Raw genomic sequence first — 9371 nt, 5'->3', positions numbered from 1 at the left:
AATTTCCATTTAGTACACACATCTTCCGAACACTACCTTCCACTTATTTTGAACGAAATTCATAACTTTTTAATATATACACACCACTGTCTAAGACAGTGAAAATAGTCTACCACTCTACATCTCCCCTACATAACAAAACATAAACTTTACTCATGTTGCTTACAGTAGTTTTCCATCTATTTAGTACATTTGCAACCATGGCCACCTCGCTGATGCAAACATTTTATCTGTTCTTTATTTTCTCTTTCTAAATCCACATTTCCTCCTGTGTAGCTATTCTTTATATTTTTTATGGGTGGAAGCTCTCCCATAATAATTCTGCCCTACTTTTAACCTGGCATAATAATAAAATATATTTCACTATAATTCTTACAGTCTTTAAAATATAAAAAAAAAAAAATTCTTACAGTCTCGCTTGTTCTTTTGTACAAAAGAACAATGGAGCATATATATCAATATTTAGATACTTTCCGTTTTCATATTTACCTTTAAGAAAGGCACTTACACTTCACCTGCTTCAAGAATTTATATTTAATTCCACCCATCCTGCGCTGTTTTTTTCCACTTCGACTTGCTGTATCTCCAACTCTGCTCTCACATCCTGTTCTTCCTCAGTGACTACCTTCATTCCTCACTGCAGCATGCATGGAATCTCTGCCTCCATTCCTTCATCTACACTTAATCACTTTTCAAAATATACTAATACCTTGACCTCTATATCCATCCTTTTCCCATTTACAATATTTCTTATTATCAATAAAAATTACTCGAAGTTATATTCACATTTTTTACATCAGTTTTCATTTGCACCTCATCGAAAATTTGTTATGCTCTCGTTTCTTATCCTTATACTCCGTCGTGTATATGTTGTTATATTATTTCAAGTTCATACTTTCTCTCCCTTACCACTCTTTTCAAATTATCTCTCCACTAATCCTTCCTCATCAGTCCTGCATCTACCATGTTGAATCCACAATCTTTCTGTTGCACGCTCATCCACCATATTCTTAGATCCACACTATACTTTCTCGATATTACTTCTCACTTTAGCCAGTCATTCTCAGACACACGTTGCAGAGTAAGCTTCAATCGGGACTACTTTTCGCTCTGTGTACAACTTCATCAAGTTATTATTGATAAAGCTTTGTCAATGCTTAATCAAATCATGACTCCATCAAGACCATAGGTTGATAAAGCTCTGCACAGAGCGAAACGTTGTCCCGATAAAAGCTTCTTCCTCAACTTGTGTCATTTTTTCACTATTCTTGGCAGTACTCCATTAGGAATCATTCTTAAAAAACAAATTGCTCACCTCTTATTAACTATTCTTTTCATTAATTCACTCCCTTTTTAACTCTACTTTCATTCATATTACAGTAAATAATTAATAAAGATACGTATAAGTTTCTCCTCTAAAAAAATATGCATCCGAAGGCTTACTTCACTCACGTCTACTGACACATAAACTATCAGATTTGTCTCGCTGATCATCTAATCATACTTTGTAAGGATGAAAATCACAATAACATGACTGGAACAAATCTCAACATAAGAGCGTAAAGTTAGATGATCAGGTTCTGCTCACACCAAATCGTTGTCACTCATGTATTTGTGCACTAAATTTTTCGAGATGGAATTTATTGTTATAGCTAAAATTTGTTATATGAAGTCGTGGCTCAGGACGGATCGAAACAAAATTCAAAGATTTATCTGCAGTTTATGAGTTAGTTGTGAATTATACCTTGTATTCTTTTGTTGCCTTGTCTTGATGACTGTGACACTTGAGTGTGTTTACTGCCGAAACCTTTCATCTGCGCAGTAGGCGTCTTCATTCGAATACAGAGGCAATTTTAATAACAGAGTAGTGAGAGAAGTGCAGAGGTAATTCTAAGGCATTCAATCCCTTAATGTTAATAGATGTTCAGTCTCTTAGCCCTGATAGATGATGTTCAGTTTCTTAGCCCTGATAGATGATGTTCAGTTTCTTAGCCCTGATAGATGATGTTCAGTTTCTTAGCCCTGATAGATGATGTTCAGTTTCTTAGCCCTGATAGATGTTGTTCAGTTTCTTAGCCCTAATAGATGTTGTTCAGTTTCTTAGCCCTGATAGATGATGTTCAGTTTCTTAGCCCTGATAGATGATGTTCAGTTTCTTAGCCCTGATAGATGATGTTCAGTTTCTTAGCCCTGATAGATGATGTTCAGTTTCTTAGCCCTGATAGATGATGTTCAGTTTCTTAGCCCTGATAGATGATGTTCAGTTTCTTAGCCCTGATAGATGATGTTCAGTTTCTTAGCCCTGATAGATGATGTTCAGTTTCTTATCCCTGATAGATGTTGTTCAGTTTCTTAGCCCTGATAGATGTTGTTCAGTTTCTTAGCCCTGATAGATGATGTTCAGTTTCTTAGCCCTGATAGATGATGTTCAGTTTCTTAGCCCTGATAGATGATGTTCAGTTTCTTATCCCTGATAGATGTTGTTCAGTTTCTTAGCCCTGATAGATGTTGTTCAGTTTCTTAGCCCTGATAGATGATGTTCAGTTTCTTAGCCCTGATAGATGATGTTCAGTTTCTTAGCCCTGATAGATGATGTTCAGTTTCTTAGCCCTGATAGATGATGTTCAGTTTCTTATCCCTGATAGATGTTGTTCAGTTTCTTAGCCCTGATAGATGTTGTTCAATTTCTTAGCCCTGATAGATGTTGTTCAGTTTCTTAGCCCTGATAGATGATGTTCAGTTTCTTAGCCCTGATAGATGATGTTCAGTTTCTTAACCCTGATAGATGTTGTTCAGTTTCTTAGCCCTGATAGATGTTGTTCAGTTTCTTAGCCCTGATAGATGATGTTCAGTTTCTTAGCCCTGATAGATGTTGTTCAGTTTCTTAGCCCTGATAGATGATGTTCAGTTTCTTAGCCCTGATAGATGTTGTTCAGTTTCTTAGCCCTGATAGATGATGTTCAGTTTCTTAGCCCTGATAGATGTTGTTCAGTTTCTTAGCCCTGATAGATGATGTTCAGTTTCTTAGCCCTGATAGATGTTGTTCAGTTTCTTAGCCCTGATAGATGATGTTCAGTTTCTTAGCCCTGATAGATGATGTTCAGTTTCTTAGCCCTGATAGATGATGTTCAGTTTCTTAGCCCTGATAGATGATGTTCAGTTTCTTAGCCCTGATAGATGTTGTTCAGTTTCTTAGCCCTGATAGATGATGTTCAGTTTCTTAGCCCTGATAGATGATGTTCAGTTTCTTAGCCCTGATAGATGTTGTTCAGTTTCTTAGCCCTGATAGATGTTGTTCAGTTTCTTAGCCCTGATAGATGATGTTCAGTTTCTTAGCCCTGATAGATGTTGTTCAGTTTCTTAGCCCTGATAGATGATGTTCAGTTTCTTAGCCCTGATAGATGTTGTTCAGTTTCTTAGCCCTGATAGATGATGTTCAGTTTCTTAGCCCTGATAGATGTTGTTCAGTTTCTTAGCCCTGATAGATGATGTTCAGTTTCTTAGCCCTGATAGATGTTGTTCAGTTTCTTAGCCCTGATAGATGATGTTCAGTTTCTTAGCCCTGATAGATGATGTTCAGTTTCTTAGCCCTGATAGATGATGTTCAGTTTCTTAGCCCTGATAGATGATGTTCAGTTTCTTAGCCCTGATAGATGTTGTTCAGTTTCTTAGCCCTGATAGATGATGTTCAGTTTCTTAGCCCTGATAGATGATGTTCAGTTTCTTAGCCCTGATAGATGTTGTTCAGTTTCTTAGCCCTGATAGATGATGTTCAGTTTCTTAGCCCTGATAGATGATGTTCAGTTTCTTAGCCCTGATAGATGTTGTTCAGTCTCTTAGCCCTGATAGATGTTGTTCAGTTTCTTAGCCCTGATAGATGTTGTTCAGTTTCTTAGCTTTGAGTGAAAGTGTTCATCTTAAACTTCTTGAAACGTATATCGCCTGTTACCAAATCTATTTCTGGGCACAGTGCCATGAAAGGTTCAAGAGTGTCAGTTTCACTAGGCACTTCAAACTTTTCCTCCTAAACGTACTGCAACAGTGACTGATGGATTTGCTGTAGCGCTCCGTAAAATCCTTAAAAAATAAGGCCTAATCAGTAGGCTCCTATACCACACTATTATACAACACTACAGGCCTATGCTGAATAATGAATAATACGAAAATAGGATCGTAGGCTATTTGTAATGAAACTGGAGAAAATTCGTCCTTGAAATTTCGTCTCCTTCCTTCTCCTACTTCCAAACATGTGAAGGGAACAACCGACGAAGTTATTTACTGCGTCTTCACTCTTGACTGTTTGCAGACCAGCATTACTATCAAAGACTATTTCCACAAAAATTGCTGCTTCCAGACCATAGACAGACCAAAAATGATTGTCATCAGGTACTTTTCAGACCAGCCTTCCTGTTTAAATGAACCACTACAATTATCCTAGCACAATGCAACACCACCACCACGATCTCAGGTCAACGACAGACTACCACGACGTCCCAAGGACAACGACAGACTGATACGACGTCCCCAGGACAACGACAAATTACTATGACGTCCCTAGGACAACAGACCACTACGACGGTCCCAAGATAACAACAGATCACTACGACGGTCCCAAGATAACAACAGATCACTACGACGACCCAAGAACAGCGATAGATCACTACAACGTCCCCAGGTCAACAACAGACCACTACGACGTCCCCAGAACAACGACAGACCACTACGACGTCCCCAAAACAACGCCAGACCACTACGACGTCCCCAGAACAACGACAGACCACTACGACGTCCCCAAAACAACGCCAGACCACTACGACGTCCCCAGAACAACGACAGACCACTACGACGTCCCCAGAACAACGACAGACCACTACGACGTCCCCAGAACAACGCCAGACCACTAAGACGTTCTCAGAACAACGACAGACCACTACGACGTCCCCAGAACAACGACAGACCACTACGACGTCCCCAGAACAACGCCAGACCACTACGACGTCCCCAGAACAATGGCAGACCACTACGACGTCCCCAGAACAACGACAGATTACTATGACGTCCCCAGAACAACGACAGACCACTACGACGTCCCCAGAACAACGACAGACCACTACGACGTCCCCAGAACAACGCCAGACCACTACGACGTCCCCAGAACAACGACAGACCACTACGACGTCCCCAGAACAACGACAGATTACTATGACGTCCCCAGAACAAGAGACTAATATTAACCCCTCGTGTAAGCGCTTGCCCCCAACTGGACAACAGACTGTCTTTACACAAATACGATCGTTCCTTGCTCCTGAAGAGATCAAAGACCCTCCAGGCGCCCCTGGACGCCGTCAAGACCTTGCAGACCATCGTGAAAACCACTCATGCCTCCGTTAAGACACTGGTGGCTGAGTAACGGAAGGGAATTAGCCAGGTGAGTAACAGTTGTGAACATCTGTGACCGAGTTGCTTCCTGGGGTAACAGGGGGCTAGTCTCCTCCTCCCTTTCCGCCAAAACTCTTTCCTGTACTTCCCTCTTTCCTTCACCTCTGATTTCTTTTATTTGCCCTTTTTCCTTTTGTTTTTTATTCTACTCTTCATTTGCCTTTCATTTTCCCCCCGTTTTTTTCTGACTTCCTTTCCACTAGTTTTATTTTTGCCTTTTCTATTCAGGTCTTCTGTTTCTCTGTACCTTGAAAAATGTTTAGTCTCTCTCTCTCTCTCTCTCTCTCTCTCTCTCTCTCTCTCTCTCTCTCTCTCTCTCTCTCTCTCTCTCTCTCTCTCTCTCTCTCTCTCTCTCTCTCCCTCTCTCTCTCTCTCTCTACTACTACTAACCCACAACGCAGTTTTCAAAAAACACAATAGAGGGTTGAAGTTTACATGAGAAATTTGATAGAAATGAACCTCAGTAACTTCGTCTAGCAGCTGGCATCTCACACTAGACAAAAATAACGCTATAGTTCTATATGATGTAGTGAGTATGTATCTCGCCCTTGTTAGCCTGCCACTGCTCCAGTAGACTTATTATTATTATTATTATTATTATTATTATTATTATTATCAACACTAATGATATTAATGACTTCACAGTACTTATATATATATATATATATATATATATATATATATATATATATATATATATATATATATATCTATATATAGATATGTGTGTGTGTGTGTGTGTGTGTGTGTGTGTGTGTGTGTGTGTGTGGTGTGTGTGTGTGTGTGTGTGTGTGTGTGTGTGTGTGTGTGTATGTGTGTGTGTGTGTATTCACCTAGTTGTACTCACCTAGTTGAGGTTGCAGGGGTCGAGTCCAAGCTCCTGGCCCCGCCTCTTCACTGGTCGCTACTGGATCACTCTCCTCTGCTTAAAGCTATGTATGGATCCTGCCTCCACTACATCGCTTCCCAAACTATTCCACTTCCTGACTACTCTGTAGCTGAAGAAATACTTCCTAACATCCCTGTGATTCATCTGTGTCTTCAACTTCCAACTGTGTTCCCTTGTTGCTGTGTCCCTTCTTTGGTACATCCTGTCTTTGTCCATCTTGTCAATTCCTCTCAGAATTTTGTATGTCGTTGTATATGTGTGTGTACTCACCTAGTTGTACTCACCTAGTTGAGGTTGCGGGGGTCGAGTCCGAGCTCCTGGCCCCGCCTCTTCACTGATCGCTACTAGGTCACTCTCCCTGAGCCGTGAGCTTTATCGTACCTCTGCTTAAAGCTATGTATGGATCCTGCCTCCACTACATCGCTTCCCAAACTATTCCACTTACTGACTACTCTGTGGCTGAAGAAATACTTCCTAACATCCCTGTGATTCATATGTGTCTTTAGCTTCCAACTGTGTCCCCTTGTTACTGTGTCCAATCTCTGGAACATCCTGTTTTTGTCCACCTTGTCAATTCCTCTCAGTATTTTGTATGTCGTTATCATGTCCCCCCTATCTCTCCTGTCCTCCAGTGTCGTCAGGTTGATTTCCCTTAACCTCTCCTCGTAGGACATACCTCTTAGCTCTGGGACTAGTCTTGTTGCAAACCTTTGCACTTTCTCTAGTTTCTTTACGTGCTTGGCTAGGTGTGGGTTCCAAACTGGTGCCGCATACTCCAATATGGGCCTAACGTATACGGTGTACAGGGTCCTGAACGATTCCTTATTAAGATGTCGGAATGCTGTTCTGAGGTTTGCTAGGCGCCCATATGCTGCAGCAGTTATTTGGTTGATGTGCGCTTCAGGAGATGTGCCTGGTGTTATACTCACCCCAAGATCTTTTTCCTTGAGTGAGGTTTGTAGTCTCTGACCCCCTAGACTGTACTCCGTCTGCGGCCTTCTTTGCCCTTCCCCAATCTTCATGACTTTGCACTTGGTGGGATTGAACTCCAGGAGCCAATTGCTGGACCAGTTCTGCAGCCTGTCCAGATCCCTTTGTAGTTCTGCCTGGTCTTCGATCGAGTGTATTCTTCTCATCAACTTCACGTCATCTGCAAACAGGGACACCTCAGAGTCTATTCCTTCCGTCATGTCGTTCACAAATACCAGAAACAGCACTGGTCCTAGGACTGACCCCTGCGGGACCCCGCTGGTCACAGGTGCCCACTCTGACACCTCGCCACGTACCATGACTCGCTGCTGTCTTCCTGACAAGTATTCCCTGATCCATTGTAGTGCCTTCCCTGTTATCCCTGCTTGGTCCTCCAGTTTTTGCACCAATCTCTTGTGTGGAACTGTGTCAAACGCCTTCTTGCAGTCCAAGAAAATGCAATCCACCCACCCCTCTCTCTCTTGTCTTACTGCTGTCACCATGTCATAGAACTCCAGTAGGTTTGTGACACAGGATTTCCCGTCCCTGAAACCATGCTGGCTGCTGTTGATGAGATCATTCCTTTCTAGGTGTTCCACCACTCTTCTCCTGATAATCTTCTCCATGATTTTGCATACTATAAATGTCAGTGACACTGGTCTGTAGTTTAATGCTTCATGTCTGTCTCCTTTTTTAAAGATTGGGACTACATTTGCTGTCTTCCATGCCTCAGGCAATCTCCCTGTTTCGATAGATGTATTGAATATTGTTGTTAGGGGTACACATAGCGCCTCTGCTCCCTCTCTCAATACCCATGGGGAGATGTTATCTGGCCCCATTGCCTTTGAGGTATCTAGCTCACTCAGAAGCCTCTTCACTTCTTCCTCGGTTGTGTGCACTGTGTCCAGCACTTGGTGGTGTGCCCCACCTCTCCGTCTTTCTGGAGTCCCTTCTGTCTCCTCTGTGAACACTTCTTTGAATCTCTTGTTGAGTTCTTCACATACTTCCCGGTCATTTCCTGTTGTCTCTCCTCCTTCCTTCCTTAGCCTGATTACCTGGTCCTTGACTGTTGTTTTCCTCCTGATGTGGCTGTACAACAGTTTCGGGTCAGATTTGGCTTTCGCTGCTATGTCATTTTCATATTGTCTTTGGGCCTCCCTTCTTATCTGTGCATATTCATTTCTGGCTCTACGACTGTTCTCCTTATTCTCCTGGGTCCTTTGCCTTCTATATTTCTTCCATTCCCTAGCACACTTGGTTTTTGCCTCCCTGCACCTTTGGGTAAACCATGGGCTCATCCTGGCTTTTTCATTACTCCTGTTACCCTTGGGTACAAACCTCTCCTCAGCCTCCTTGCATTTTATTGCTACATATTCCATCATCTCATTAACTGGTTTCCCTGCCAGTTCTCTGTCCCACTGAACCCCGTTCAGGTAGTTCCTCATTCCTGTGTAGTCCCCTTTCTTGTAGTTTGGCTTCATTCGTCCTGGCCTTCCTGCTTCTCCCTCCACTTGTAGCTCTACTGTGTATTCGAAGCTTACAACCACATGGTCACTGGCCCCAAGGGGTCTTTCATATGTGATGTCCTCGATATCTGCACTACTGAAGGTGAATACTAAGTCCAGCCTTGCTGGTTCATCCTCTCCTCTCTCTCTTGTAGTGTCCCTTACGTGTTGGTACATGAAGTTCTCCAGTACCACCTCCATCATCTTAGCCCTCCAAGTATCTTGGCCCCCATGTGGGTCCAAGTTCTCCCAATCTATCTCCTTGTGGTTAAAGTCACCCATGATCAGGAGCTTTGCCCTGCATGCATGAGCTCTTCTGGCCACTCTAGCCAGTGTGTCAACCATCGCTCTATTGCTCTCGTCGTACTCTTGCCTTGGCCTCCTGCTGTTCTGTGGTGGGTTATACATCACTGCTATTACCACCTTGGGACCTCCAGAGTGAAGTGTTCCCACTATGTAATCACTTTCTTCTCCGCTATCTTCTCTCTCCAGCTCATCAAAATTCCAGCGATTTTTGATCAGCAACGCCACTCCTCCACCCCCCCTGTTCCCTCTGTCTTTCCTCAGGA

This window comes from Cherax quadricarinatus, chromosome 1 (assembly GCF_038502225.1).
Source record: "Cherax quadricarinatus isolate ZL_2023a chromosome 1, ASM3850222v1, whole genome shotgun sequence".
Lineage (NCBI taxonomy): Eukaryota > Metazoa > Arthropoda > Malacostraca > Decapoda > Parastacidae > Cherax > Cherax quadricarinatus.
The sequence above is the reverse complement of the archived record's forward strand: the minus strand, read 5'-3'. Positions refer to the sequence as shown.